This window comes from Triturus cristatus, chromosome 10 (genome assembly GCF_964204655.1).
Source record: "Triturus cristatus chromosome 10, aTriCri1.1, whole genome shotgun sequence".
Taxonomy (NCBI): Eukaryota; Metazoa; Chordata; class Amphibia; order Caudata; family Salamandridae; genus Triturus; species Triturus cristatus.
The window spans coordinates 83385700-83400927 of NC_140593.1; the positions used below are offsets into that span (position 1 = coordinate 83385700).

The 15228-nt window shown below is 46.7% G+C and overlaps 1 protein-coding gene across 2 annotated transcripts in view; it reads right to left on the minus strand.

Moving 5' to 3' along the window:
- ZNF385D (zinc finger protein 385D) overlaps positions 1-15228 on the minus strand; it is a 485067-nt gene that overhangs the window by 371359 nt on the left and 98480 nt on the right. Inside the window, exon 1 of one of the 2 annotated variants that reach the window (XM_085630470.1) lies at positions 11621-11787. The exons of the other annotated variant lie outside the window; for it this stretch is intronic. The gene's annotated coding sequence lies outside the window, so the exon portion shown is untranslated. Of the gene's footprint in view, positions 1-11620; positions 11788-15228 lie in introns of those variants that run through there. 2 annotated transcript variants of the gene reach the window in all.

Sequence of the window (15228 nt, forward strand, 5' to 3'; positions counted from 1 at the left end):
TTCTTTTATAATATACATTTTTTCTTTAGGTGATGTACAATAAAAGCTGATTCTATAGTACGCGTGTGTTTATCAGGCACACATACATAGATCTATACATGTACTTGTAACTCCACCCACACTCTCTGCAATCTCCTTTACAAGTGGCCCCACAAGTTTTACCCATTGATCTTCGGGTGAACCCGAAATAAAATTTCTAGAGGTCTTACTGAACCCTTACACACAAAAACAAAATATAAAAAATGGAGTAGCGTCTGCAACACATTGAAGGAAAAAACTAAAAACGACCCCAACGCGCCACTGTGATATCAAATGAGTAAGCGTGGTGTTAGAATTTCAAACCCTTAAGAACATGAAACAGCTATCATTTAATTTCAGAACACTTAAAGGCGACAACAAAAAGCTTTTGAATCTCTTTCTGACACCTCATATCCCCGCCTCTCCTAAAAGAGCGGACGCTTTATAAAACATTTAACTTTGATCTGAATGCAGCTCGAGTGGAATAGGAGGGAGGCTCCTGGGTTTGGGCGCCATCTTGAAGAGGACAGCAAGTGCATGGCCTGACCTCGCGATTTGCCAGCCTAGAACCAAAGGTCACTGAGCAGATTTTTTTTAAAGTGAGGAAGGAGACAGGCTGGCACAGCTAGGCTTATAGTATGAGCCTTGAGTGTAGTATAGATACACAGATGGTTGGAAAACACCCCCCTTATGTAAGTGCATTATAAGCTAAGCACAGAGCTTTCCATTTTTACTGATTTTTACACAACAATACAGCCTGAAAACAGCCTTTATCCTTGCCTGTATTATTATTATTTTTTTTTTCAATGGACAAATCAAATAATAAGTTCTTCTATTCAGTTCCTTCCCATGCTGTGAATCATGATGGTCAACCAGGTCCCTCAAGCCTACAGATATTGTTGTGTGCACAAACATAAACCCGTTCATGTAAGACGTGGCAGCTTTTCAAAACGAGGCTTGAAACACAAGCACACATATTCAGTTTGAGGTCACAAACATGATAGGAAGGTAGATCCGCCCAGAGTAAGGGTGCACAACTCAGGGCACCAGGTACCAAGTTGTGTCATAATTTAACAAATTCTCAAAATTTTCAGACGCGTCCACATTGACACATCTGAATAATAACAATAATTATAACAGCGTATTACACTCGAAAAGTTAAATATCTTTACAGGAAAAACATTTTTTGCATTAAAAATACCTGTGTTCCACTCAGTTAAAATATATTTCACATTACCTTGTCCATTTATACATCCAAAATGTATTCTGTGTGATGAAAGTGACAGAGGACCCTTTCAGGCTAGGATTTCATTGACCATTGAGCATAACCACAGCCGACACGTGTTTCGCAAGTAAATTCCTGCTTTGTCAAGGCTCAGTTATTCTTATTTAGAGCATCTTTGGTTTTATCGAATATGGTTCATAAAATCTGAATAGTACAAAGTAAGACACAAACTGGAGTCACAGAGAATTCATTCCAAAAGATCAGTCACATTAGTCCGATGAGTAGAATTAATAATTAGTATTTTAAGGCAACACATGCTCGTGTGGCACTCGAGACCCGTCCCTCCTCAGGCGGGGCTGTGGTGCGTGAGGTCACTTGTGGAGCAGCATTACAAGCGGTGCAAAATTGGGAGCTTTGAGTGCAACTGTGCAAGGCACCCCTGTTGGGGGAATATTTTGCATTTTTTCTCAGTTTCTCATTCCTCTTCTTAATATAGGTAATCTTTCGACCGTATGTGCTTCACATTTCACCCATGCTCATAGCTCTCCTCCTATCATTCACTAATTACTAAACTGTCCACTCTGGTTCCTACTGTGACTGAAGGCCCCGATAAAGGCATACGTCAGTCAAACACTTGCTTCCTCAAAGTCCTCAATAAAGTTCCTCCAAGGAAACCCACTGCTGTGACGAGAATGAGTCTGCCTGCACCATGCTACACCTTGGAATCCGGTGTCACGAAGATGGCGTGGGAAATGAAAGAATGCCTCTGGTGTAAAAACCTCCATCCAGAAGCCGAATCCTTGTGCCCATGCAAAGGGGCCATTTGCAAAAAAGGCCATCTCTGTGGCCTGAAGCCTTTATTACAGACAAATGGTTGAGTGTTATCCAATCCTCTAAGGCCTCTAAGTGGAGCTTTCCAGATTTTTTAATTCCCAAAATGAAGCCTATTCATACTTGTTTGCCTTCTAGTTAAACTTACAGACTCTCCTTTGACGGCTAGAGCTAGCCGATATTCGATCGGATCTCTTCTCTTATAGAAATTGATCTTTTCAAATCACTATCCTCCATTAAATCAAGTTCTCCAATCACTACCTGCTTCCAAATTAGCTAGAAATGTCTCTGTTACTCTAGATCCCATTCTTGGGTCACAATCTTAAGAGATCTCTTGACTCACCTTGCGTTCCGACGTGTTCAGAACAAGCCATCGTAAATCTGTTCCTTAAACCCCTCTTGGTTGCCAAGTTAGAGTTAAGAACTGCCACCCAGTCTCTCTTCTCCCTATCCAAGTCAAGATCCTTGAGGAAGTCCAGCCAGTCAGCTTCTCTGGATAATTCCAGGTCCGCACTGCAGAAAGCGCTGCAGGGCCGCAAGGGGTGCGTGGGACAATTGTTTGCGCTACCAGGGAAATATGTTATTACAGAAGGGGGCACAGACGCTTATGCAGTATCTAGAGCTTTCTACATTTCTTATTCCCCACCTTCGTATTGACCAGGACAGGCTAGCCAGATTACTTCTTGATCCTAAGAAACACAAGCCTTTTTTGTTTAATTATCCCAACCTCATTGCCTCTCCCGGGCACATATAAGGAATTTGAAGCATTGCACACATCCCATCATGCGATTGAGTCCTATGTGCCTACTTCTATGAACATTACTGCTTTAACTCAAGAGAAGGGTTTTATTGGCCCCCATGAAGACAGACATGGCAGACACCAAAGGAGGTTATCCTAGTCCCTACAGCAGCCATTCTGTTTTCATCTTAGAAGAAAGATCCTTATTGGCTGCTGGTACTAAATATAGCTTGTAAAGTAATTCCATGAATTGAGAAGCCACTACAGAGAACTGTGTGCAGCCTCCAGTCTGAATCACTTTAGAGTCAACCAAGGCTGTCATCCCTCAAGAGTCAATAAAACCACTACTGCAAATTTCTTATGATTAATACCTATTGTTCAAGCAACAACGAATACCTTAGCTTGCACATTATAGGTGGCCCTGCCAGTTTTACATGTGGTCTTCTGTGTGCCTCCAAAATATACTTTCTAGAGACGCCACTGACAAGTAGGCAAATTCTTTTACATTTATTTTTCAGAGTTGTGTGTCCGTACTGTACCCCACAAAGGACAGAGGGGAGCCTGCCTCACTTGTGCACCATGTAATGGGGTACATGCATGTTACAAGGCTCTCATAAAGATTTATGAAGGCATGCAAAGGCAGCCGTGTGGCTTTAAGTGGCCTCATATATCATGAGTGAGGCGTGGCATCGCCTTACTCTGCACCCGGGAGGCATTCCATGGGCGTTGTGGTGGGTTTTCCCATGCACCACCCACGGAATTTGATACTGACCCAGAATTACAATAAAACCCTGGGAAGCGTCAAATCCGTACTCCTTCCTAGGTGAGACGCAAAAAAATTTCCTCTTTCAAATAGAAAGAGGAAAACGCCTCGTAGATGTCTTTTGGTGCAGGAAGGGGCTGCTTCCTGCACAAAAACAATCCTACATGCAACAGAAACACCCTTCCACCATGAGGCAAGTGCGCCTGCATTCCAACCTTACCACTTCCATTTTTGAATTCTGTTGTCTGGCTCTGGCAAATGAAGTTTGGGAAAGGTATTTAAAATTCCATTTCAAAGGTATTGTTGCAATTTGAAATGACAAAACTTATGTCCAGCTATAAAAGTGAAAATCGCTGCCAGATGCATCGTTAAAGGAGATTAGAAATGTTTCTTAGGACAGAGTCACACTGTGACTTTTTGTCTCTATTGTTTCAATTTGCTCATTGTATTTATTTATTTGCAGTTTTATAGGGCGCGGACTGGACCCAGTGGAGTGTGGGGTTGGGAACATAACAATGCTCACAAAACAATTTGAAAGAAAGTGAGAAAGCTGGTACTCTGGGAGTAGGCCTACTATTGGAGCACGTGGGCACAGGTAGATATTCACCACGGAGCTCAGGAGTATCCCAGCAAATACATGGCTGAGCCCAGAAGGACGACTCAGTGAGCTAAACGTGTGGCCCACAAATGAGGCAGTTCGGGTACTGTGACTTTATATCTTAGCAAGACAGACTCAGTCATTCATCCTTCTTACATCACTAAATCGAGAACCATAAATTAGGTAATAATAACATCAGTTAAGTATAGTGCTTAGAAACAGAAGAAGTGTGGTATTTAGCGCTATATAAAAACACGTTTTTGTTGTTTTCCTGAAGTACTTCAACTGTTTTCCTACCAGTACAAATTTATGCGTATATAAGTGGGGCGCAAGTTGCTCAAGTATTTCACTTTTTTCTTTGTTTATTCTCAATGAGTAATACCTTTCTTTGTCTTCCAAGCTCCTTCCCATCAAGAGTGAGCATTACACATCGATCTCATTCCCATCGTATTGCTATGTCTACAATTTCACGAAAGTTATGAAAAATGATATGTAATACGTTCGCCCGATATCTAGCATGACAAATTGAATAGATGGGCGTACTTCTCACGTAAAAGGCAGGCAAGACGATAACAGGAGACTGTTCAACTCTCAGCGCCCGATTACGATGTGGTTAGGAAAGCATTCCCACCTAGGGCCCGATTACGATGCAGTTACGAAGGCCTCCTAATGGCATTTGCTCCTTCCGAATCAGATCGGCGAAGTGTCTTCCTGACCGAGGGCCGGATTACGATGTGGTTAGGAACATATGCTCCCACAGAAGTCAATGGGAGTCCAACCAAATTGTATCTGGAAGCATCCAGATGCATCATACTCGGTCAGTTGGAATCTCCTGATCCGAGTTGGTCGGAAACCATTTACAAACCGATTAGATCGGGAAGATGTCCTAACCGCATCGTAATCGGGCCCTCAGTCTCAGTTTTACGGTGTGAGGAGCTATATCTGTCCAAACCAGTCTCCTGCGATCAAAAGTTACACAAAATAGGTATCTGCGTAAATACAGAAATATTTGCAAAATTTGCAAACATCACATTACGCGAAATGCAGACATTTTTCAAGACTGCTTGAGTAATATTATTGTTCTCCTGGGTATAATATTGAAGCTCTGTAAACTTTTTTTGGTTCATCTGTTTGGCTGTTTTTACTTTTACCTCAGGGAAACTCTTCTACTCCTCTCTGTCCCCTTCTTCCACCCGTACCCAGAATGCACTTTGAGCTTCATTCCCCCTCGCTGTGACTTGTTTGGGCAAGCCACTTTTCTGACCATTCTAAATCCATCCCCCCTTCTTATCCCTGCCACAACTGTCCCCTTCCACCTGTCCTCTATCTCAACCACTCAACTCCACTGCCCTCATGGCTCCTCCTTTCACTCCGCTCTCACTCCCAGCTGAACCTTGACTCTCCTCTGCTCCTGGGCCAATTTACCCAAGATAACTCACTGTTGTCTGCCTCCTCTGCCATTACATGCCAACTCAGAGTGGGGCATTGAGAGCAGAGCACATGACCTATACCACGTCAGTGACTAATTTGTAAAAGAGATAAGTGCCTGGGCCCTCATCAGGAGCCCACTGCAACTTGCAATACCCTGCCAGCGCTGCCAATTACAGTACCAACACAACTACAAGTCATCACACTCCTACAAGTGTGACATTTCAGACAATTCCAGGCCCCCAAATCTATAAGAATGGCTTGGGTGGCAGGCGTTAGTCATTTCTAATTAATATTGAATTAAAATGCAACTGTTATTGTGATCATCTATAAATTAAGCAGACAGCGCCACCATGTGGCAGACTGACATAAGCACCAGTGTTGACAATTAATTGTCGGTACCAAGCACCGGAAACCACTGGCTCAAATTAAACACTACTCCAGCCAGCCACATCCTTCGTCTGCTTGCCAGGAACAAAAGAGGTCCAAATGGCTTACAATTTTTTGACACTTCTCTACCAAAGTACAAAGTGGCACAGGTGTAGTGGACCCGCTATTCCATTGATTATTGAGTAGTCAGAGAACCCTTCTCTCCATCTAACCCTTCTAGGGTTCACCCAGAAGTCAGCCATGCTGCTATGAAAGGACACACCTGTGCAGGGGAGAATGGTCCACACCAGTGGCTTCTTTACACTAACACCAATTGAGCGGTGGAATTATTGTCACCCAAACCTTTACCCCATTTAAATCAAAGCAAGTGGTATTGAATGACCTTTGAACTATTGCATTACAAAATTGTTTTATGCAATTGTCATTGTAAAACTGGACCACCAAAATAAAATGTTGGTTCTGCCTGTTACCCGTGCTCTGTTCTCATCATAAAAGACTTAAGGACAAAGGATTAACCTTTGATGTCAGAAAGAGATGCCAGCCTAGTGGCTCAATTGCACAACGTGAAGCTGGATAATTTGTTCCCAGCTTTCATGATTGACCAAATTTAGGGATTTTAGTCAAAACGTTTATTTATTCGAGCTTTCTTTTTCCTCACTATGACATACGAGAGTACCTTCGAATCTGTGAGTTCAGGATGTGCGCGGTATAATAACCTCTCATGTGTCCTATCTAGTAGCCTATGTTGTTGTTCCTTCTATAAGTATCTAGGCAATATTTAAGAACACTGACTTGCCCCTTAGTTCTCTGATACAATTGCCATCAGGGGAGGAGCAGGAATGTTTCTCGTTTCATGTTGAAAACACTCACTTTTAATAAATTATTTTTAAATAATGTGGTGTACTGTGAAATGCTTCCAAAGGAATACACTTTTGAATTTTGAGGACACCTCATTTCACACCATGCCATTTGCATGATTTGCAATCATTCACTATTTGAAAAGCACGGCTTGTCCAGGCGCTTGCTTAAGGTCTCATATTTGAAGCGCCAGGTCTTGAGCCCCTTCCTGAAGTCAGACCGTGAGGTGTGGAGGGGAAAGGTTTTGCCAGGCTTTGGAGACGAGAAAGGAGAAGCAGCATCCTCCAGTGTGGCAGCGGTGTATACGAGGGATCTGCGCGAGGGCGAGGTGTGCGGAGCAGAGTTTCCAGGGGGGGTTGGGGGGAGTGCAGGCGGAGGTTCAAGTAGGCGGGTCCTGGGGTGTGGAGGAATTTGTAGGCGTGAGTCAGGAGCTTGAAATGGCATCTCTTCTGGACAGGGAGCTAGTGGAGGTTCGTCAGTGCTGGGTGATGTGGGTTCTCTTGGGCAGTCAGCGGTTGATGGATCATCTGGAGTCTTTGCCTGAGTTTGGTGGTGGTGCCTGCATAGAGTGTGTTGCCGTATTCTACTCATCTGGTGATGGGGGCCTGTGTCACCATCTTCCTGGTGGTGATGGGGAGCCACTTGAAGATTTTGTGGAGCATGTGGACTCATGCTGAGGAGATGGCGTTGACCTGACATTTCATGGAGTGTACCTTATCCCTCACCAGGTACACTACAGGCCTGCATACAGTATCCAAGTGGAGTAGCGTGTTACTCCTCCATTAAAAAGAGCTTCAAGGCCTCATCAGGGATATGAGGAGCTAAGCACATGCTGGTGCAGTACAACACAGTCCTGCCTCAGGCTGCAGTGCAGCAGGCGGAGAGGCAACTACTGTACGCCTGCTGCAAGGAACACGTTCTGTGGCACGCTGCTTGAAATTCTGGAAATGTAGGAGGCGTCAGCCCCTGTTCAGGGACCTGGCTGTTTGACTCACACTCCATAATTGAAGCAGTGGAAATAGAAAGAGGCCCCACAGAGTGTGTTCATCTCAGCGATTCATTAGTGCAAAAGCTGTTAAAGGGAGGCCTTGGGCCAGATCCACTTTAATCTCATTTTTGGCAAAGCTGTAGGGTCTGGATCTTCCTGGTGTGACTTGTCATCGATTAGCTGTATGGATTATACAGAGCACATAAAAGGAGAAGTGATGGACTGTCCCTCCCCTGAAGGATCTGGACACATGGTCCTACTTACCTGCTGATTCAGTGAGTGTGCAAGCACATACGCATGCGGGCAGGCTCGACATGGCAACGTCACCGACAGTGATAGCCACGTGTCCACCCATCTCATCCCCTTTATACCAATACTTCCACCTATACCCAGGCGCACTAGAAGGGTGGGGGAGAGGGGCCTTTATTCAACGGGTCCTGTGCACCAGCGACCCGGACACGTTAGAAGGGTGGGGGGGGGGGGCAAGAGGGGCCATTATTCACTGGTTCCTGTGCACCAGCGACCCAGACACATTGGAAGGGTGGGGGCCATTATTCACCGGTTCCTGTGCACCAGTGACCCGGACACATTAGAAGGGTGGGGGGGAGGGCCATTATTCACCGGCTCCTGTGCACCAGCGGCCCAGACACGTTAGAAGGGTGGGGGGGGAGGGGCCATTATTCACCGGTTCCTGTGCACCAGCGGCCCAGACACGTTGGAAGGGTGGGGGGCCATTATTCACCGGTTCCTGTGCACCAGTGACCCGGACACGTTAGAAGGGTGGGGGGGAGGGCCATTATTCACCGGCTCCTGTGCACCAGCGGCCCAGACACGTTAGAAGGGTGGGGGGGAGGGGCCATTATTCACCGGTTCCTGTGCACCAGCGGCCCAGACACGTTGGAAGGGTGGGGGGCCATTATTCACCAGTTCCTGTGCACCAGCGGCCCAGACACTTTGGAAGGGTGGGGGAGAGGGGCCTTTATTCACCGGGTCCTGTGCACCAGCGGCCCAGACATGTTGGAAAGGTGGAGGGAGGGGGGCCTTTATTCGCCGGTTCCTGTGCACCAGCGGCCCAGACACGTTGGAAGGGTGGGGGGGAAAGGGTCATTATTTCCTGGGTCCTCTGAACCAGCTATAACATGTATGCATAGGTTTTAAAGCCAGCATGTCCTATTTATTAATGGCGAGGGATCTAGCATGAGTATGAGCTATACATGGTGCAAGATGGTGGGTCTGCCATGTTTTGCCTTTCCCTACAGGAGATGCGTTTTTTATGGGAGCCCTGCTTGAGTTTGCTGATCCAGGCCCTGCAAAGATGTCTTGCACGCTTGCTCACACTCGATCACTCATAAATTCCCTCACCTACTTATGTACGTCTCACACACATCTAAGCGTGCGCTACTCTGCAGCCTACAGAACCACAAAAATGCCCAGCAGGCAAGGTGCTCACACATCTATTGGTCAGTTAGCCTTTTCCTTCTGCCTCGGACCCCATGTTCCAGTGCGCTGTGCTAGAGTTCAATCTTACCCTACAAATGTGGGGGAGCTTATTCTAATGGAAAAAGTACAAAGGCTTGGTGAGCACAAGTAAGTAAGTCATGCTACGTTGCCCAGTCCATGCTCCTCGTCAGCCTCTGTGACTTCCCTTGTCTGCAGGTTGTAGACAAGCTCCGGTGATATCTCCAAAATGCATGAAGTCTTGATCGTAGGACCTACAAAGAACCGAGGGGCATATTATCAACAACCGACGTTAAAATTATTGCCGCTTTAGCGGCAGAACCCTGCCGCTAAAGCGGCGATAATGGGCTTGATAATGCAGAGAATTCCCATAGAAGCCCATGTTCTGGTGTCAACATGGGCTTCTATTGGAATTCTCTGCGGCATATTATCAAGCCCATTATCGCCGCTTTAGCGGCAGGTTTCTGCCGCTAAAGCGGCGATAATTTTAACGCAGTGCTTGATAATATGCCCACAGGATGGGTGCGATGGCGTGACCTTGTACGCAGACTGTGATGTGAGCGTCACTTCTTCTATTGGGCCCAGTAGTCTCACCTGGTCAGGGTAGGTTTACACCTGTTACATATCCGGTCCTGAAGCTACCTACCACACTACTCTCCAACTCTCCCACTCCAATCTACCCAACTCCAAACTGCCCCACTCCAATCCACCTCACTCCAATCCACCTCACTCCAATCCACCTCACTCCAATCCACCTCACTCCAATCTACCCATCTCCAAACTGCCCCACTCCAGTCCAGCTCAATCCAATCCACCTCACTCCAATCCACCTCACTCCAATCCACCTCACTCCAGTCCACCTCACTCCAGTCCATCTCACTCCAGTCCACCTCACTCCAATCCACCTCACTCCAATCTACCTCACTCCAATCTACCTCAATCAAATCCACCTCACTCCAAATCACCTCACTCCAATCCACCTCACTCCAATCTACCTCCCTCCAATCTACCTCACTCAAATCCACCTCACTCCAATCCACCTCACTCCAATCCACCTCACTCCAATCTACCTCCCTCCAATCTACCTCACTCAAATCCACCTCACTCAAATCCACCTCACTCCAATCCACCTCACTCCAATCTACCTCACTCCAATCTACCTCACTCCAATCTACCTCACTCCACTCTACTCTACCCCATCCCACTCTACGACAATCTACCCCACCCCATGCCACTACCTTTCAGCCATGCTGAACGGCAGCCACAATGGTCCACAACATGGCTAAAACACGTCGTCAAAGTCAATAGCTCTCGAAGAGGAGAAACCTATTGTGTTGCCAATGCTTGTTTTATCTCTCTCCCTCTCCGTCTGTTAACCTTCTCGCTGTCCCTTTCTTCTCCTGTCTCAACTTTCTCTACCCTGCCTTCCTACCTCTGCCTGCAGCATTTCTCCAGCCCGCCATCTCTCTTGCCATTCTCTTAATCTCTATACCTATGCAGACCTCCTCTCTGACTGTCTCCCCCTTCCTGTTCCTTTCCTTTGAAAGATAAGGCAAGTGCTTAATTTGTGCCAGTGTTTGCAGGCGGTGTGTCTTGGAACATATTTCTTTTTTTTTTGGGAGGGGGGGTAGTGCTCATCAAACATTGACCCAGAAAGAAAGGCAGAAAAAGGAGAAAGAAAGAAGAAGAAAAGGGTAAGAAAAGATTTTCAGTGTGAGTAAGTGGGGTTTAAAAAGAACCAGCAAGACTGAGACAAAGAAACTGGAGGTGTAGGGAGGTGGTATCACAGGCAGATTCGGTACTGGGCAACACCATGAATTGGCAGCGGCAGCCTCCTGAAAGAAGCTTGGAATCCTGCCCGCTTTTATGAGAGAGAAGTCGCTAGATGGGCCCTTCCGTTATGAAAAGAAAGCCTCCGTCGAGGGCCAAACTAGAAACCCAAACTAGCTTGTGACAAAAATGTTAACGTGATACCATTGGCCAGTGAATCATGACAGCCGACGAACCCCTACAGCCCTGCCCGGTTTCCCAGGTCCATGCATCGCGCGCTGCTCCAGTCCAGGTTTTTTCTTTGAGTTCTGGGACTAGTAGGCTTGTTTACTCCATTATAAACCTGGACTACAAATCCCAGAATTCAAAGGAGAAAACCTGGACGGGAGAAGCACATCATGCATGAACCTGGGAAACTACAGCTATGTCCCTAAGTAGCCCCTTGGCTTGCAGCCCAGGTGAATGCCAGAATACCTGGTGTAATGTGAGTGGCGCTTATCTAAAACACTCCAATGCCCATGGCCCAAGGTCAAGCTATATAAAACCATACTTACCAACCACCCCGAATCCGGCGGGAGACGCCCGGTTATTAAAGCCACACACGACTTTATTTTAGGCGTTTCCCAAGTAAAATCTTCTCCCCCTCATTGTAAATCAATAGAAAATCAATTCCTCTGATTTTTTTTAAAAAAGCTCTTCCTCTAACCAGGTTCAAAATCTCGGCCTGTGTGTGAAACTGCAACACTAAAAATGCCGGAATAGCCAGTCCAGCCATTGCAGGCACTTCAGCTACTGCGAGTCCTTAAAGCAACAGCGTCCTATTCGGTAAAGGTCAGTGCGGGCCGCAGTTAATTAAATGTTACAAAGAGAAGGCCCCAGCGGGCCCGGCTGCCGTTTTGTAGCAGAAGCGGAAAACAAACAGAGGCAGGAGCGGGGGGAGGCGGCTCCGAAGAGATCCCTGGCTGTCTTCTCTTCCAGTATGAGGGGGGGGGGGGCGGAGAATGGGGGTTCAGCTCCCGTCCCCTGGGGCGCAGCAGCACAGCACCACCGCCTGGGGCAGCACAAGCATCACTGGTGCAGGAAATTAAACTGAGCTATCTGCCAGGACAGTCAGTTCCCTGCACCGCACTGACACCCCGGGCAGGAAGATGGATGGCGCTGTCCCTGGGCCACGTTCAGCCCTTAAAGGGCCCAGGACAAATTATTTCAGCTTAATGTGATGGCTTCGTTCATATTAGTTGGATCACACCTAGTTACAGCAGCCCCTGAGGCATTTTAATAATATTAATTTGACCATTTTTTACAGCAGACACCACTACATTTAATATTTGGTGTAAATTGTACCCATCTTATTTTACCAACCGTTTGACGAGGAAAGGCCTGCCTAGTTTGAATGTTGTGGGCTGCACACAATGTTTTGTGATTCAATGGGAAAGCATGGGAGCAGGTACTCTGAGGCTTCGTGGCGCTAAGGGACATGGCCTTAGAGTCTCTGCGCGAAAGGAGAATTTATTCAGCAGACTGCGGGCTTGGCTCATTTGTCTGAAAGCCTTATGATTGGAAAGTGTGAAATTGACCCGCTGAGTTATCTTGTCAGCGTTTTAACTAACTCTGGGAGGTGAACTCCACTCCGCTCTCGGAGTTTGCTGAGTTTTCCGCACTCTGCCTTACGAGGAGCTCGCTGAGTTCCGAAAAACTCTGCTTCGCTGTGCGGAGCAGAGTTTTTTTCCTCGCTCGCGTTCGTCACCGTCAAGTTGGCGAGCGCGAGCGAGGAAAACCCATCTCCCTGCGAGATTTTTCATCGTTCGCGATTGTCAACATCAAGTTGGAAAGCGCAAGCATGGAAAATCAGCCTCCCGGCGAGATTTCTCAATGCAGGCGGTCAGATTTCTCATTGCGAGTGTCGCGTATGCTCGGGACCGCTCACGTTGAGAAACCGTCCCTTCACGTTGAGAAAGCTGCAGCTCGAGTAAAAACCTACTCAAGTGGCTGAAAGGAAGCAGCGCCTTCTTGCGCTGTGCATGGTGCCATTCATGATGATTGCACAGTGCGTACAAGCACCTGGCACTGAAAATCACAGTGAACGGCATTTATCGAACGCACTCAGCTGCTCGTGGAGCTTCGGGTAGCGCGGCTGAGTTTTTTTGCACTTCGCAAACTACGCCCAGGATTAGTTTTAACGGTAACATAAAACAGGGAGCAAGGTCTGGATTCTCAAAAAAACTACGAAGAGGGGGCGTCTTGGGCAAAGTGTGCGCGCAAGAGGCATGCTTAGAGACACTCCTAAGACTTAGGCAAAGCGATGACGCACCAAGACCACCAGGGGCAACCGGCCTGCCCTTTCCCACACTCGCTGAGGCACCTCAAAGCTCTCTGAATCAACAGGTTTCCCATCACCGGCACACCTTTCGGTCCTTTGAGGGTTATTTGCAGTCCTGCCAATTATGAGCACGTTTCTATGTGCTGCTGGAGCCACTGATCGACTAACCTAAATCATCTACTGCCCATATTCAAGGGGAGGACGCTGCCTAAAGAAAGCTATTGTACTAAGGCGCTATACAAATGTCCTTACGAATGCGAAGCGCCCGTTCGTCAGTCTGTTTCAAACAGTGAGCATTTCTTTAAATGCAGGACTGGCTTTAAGGCAGCTGAATGCATTGAACGCTCGCTTCTGACATCTGCTGTGGTGTGACAGTCAAGCCTCAGCCTGCCGGATTAGAGTGCTCAGTTCGTTATTTTGACTGACGCCCTCACGGCTGAGTTTACATCACACAGAGAGATGTGTAATACCAGGTGTCTCTCAAAGTGCACACTGCTTTTGAAGGGCCGAGCCTGGTAAGTCTGTGCAAAGCTTCTCTGGCTCATCAGAGCTCTCCGAAGCCCGGATGAGCCTTTAATAGCTGAGGGACCTCCAGGGAGATTTCAGCCGGGTGTATCATGAGATGACGGGCCAGGCTGGATGAAATGCTGTCCGGGTAAATCTTCAGGCCACTAAATCCGTCCCTGAACCTGAGCAAACACGTGGTACCTCGGGGAATTTTTCATATTCATATTAAATGTTATTTATTTCCCTGCATTTCTAATGGTACAGGTAGCTGCAGATTGTGTGTAAAACAAATGATTGTGGAGAATTCTGAGAAAGTTAAAAACAGTATAACATAACATGCGTGTTTGTAAGCGCCCTTTCTCCCTGAAGGTTATATTGGCCTTGAAATAACAGATGATTATTGTTGCCCAACTCGATGGCACTCGTTTTATCGACCTCGGAAGGATGAAAGACTGAGTGGACCCACAGGATTCAAACCTGTGGCCATGAGGTCAAACAATGATCCATGGATGGCACCTGTTAAGCCCGTATCCCTGTGATTCTGTTTGTGATATTTATGTCTACCACATGTATTTTTGCAATCTGAGCGGTAGCTCTGCTACCAACGATTTACTTGAAGCGACTGTCACCTGCTGGATTGCAGAGGTACAGTACTGTTGCCATGCATAGTATCCCGCGTAAAGTAAGGCTCTCGCACTGGCATGGCGTGCCGGACGCATCATGTGATTTAGGCATGCATACCACTACAAGAACGCTTGAACCTCGGGACATTCTTTGGCACAAAGCCAGGGCTTTAAGTGGGAAAACAAAACTGGGGGTGCTCTAAAAAGTGGCGGGGCAAACCTCTTAAAGCGGTGGGGCCTATCCAAGTAGGGGCAAGGTCTAAATAAAGATATGTATGGATAACGCCATTCACCCTCCCCAGAGGCGCAAGTAGAGCCAAATTTCGAGGGGGGGCTAAGAAAACATTTCGGGGGGGGATAATTCTTCAAGCAATAGGCAGAGTGAAGCTGCAAGGGCTCCACAAAGGGGTGAGAAACAACAAATCCTCATAAACAAGCAAATGGTCTTTTAAAGACTTGTGAAATACTCGGGTGCGGCTGTGTGTGTTTGGAGGCTGGTTGCAGGATCGCAATCTTACGCTTACTTAAAATAAGGCGCCAAATGTATGAAATTACAAGTTTTTTTTAATCCTTAGTTCTAGGTAACTTACTCAACAAACAAAGCTTTACTCAGAATGACTCGGAGATAGGTCCATGAAAAGTCATTAATTAAAGAGCGAACTTTCTGTTCTAAACTGTGATACTTCCCCACAGTTCAGCATCATATGATAAC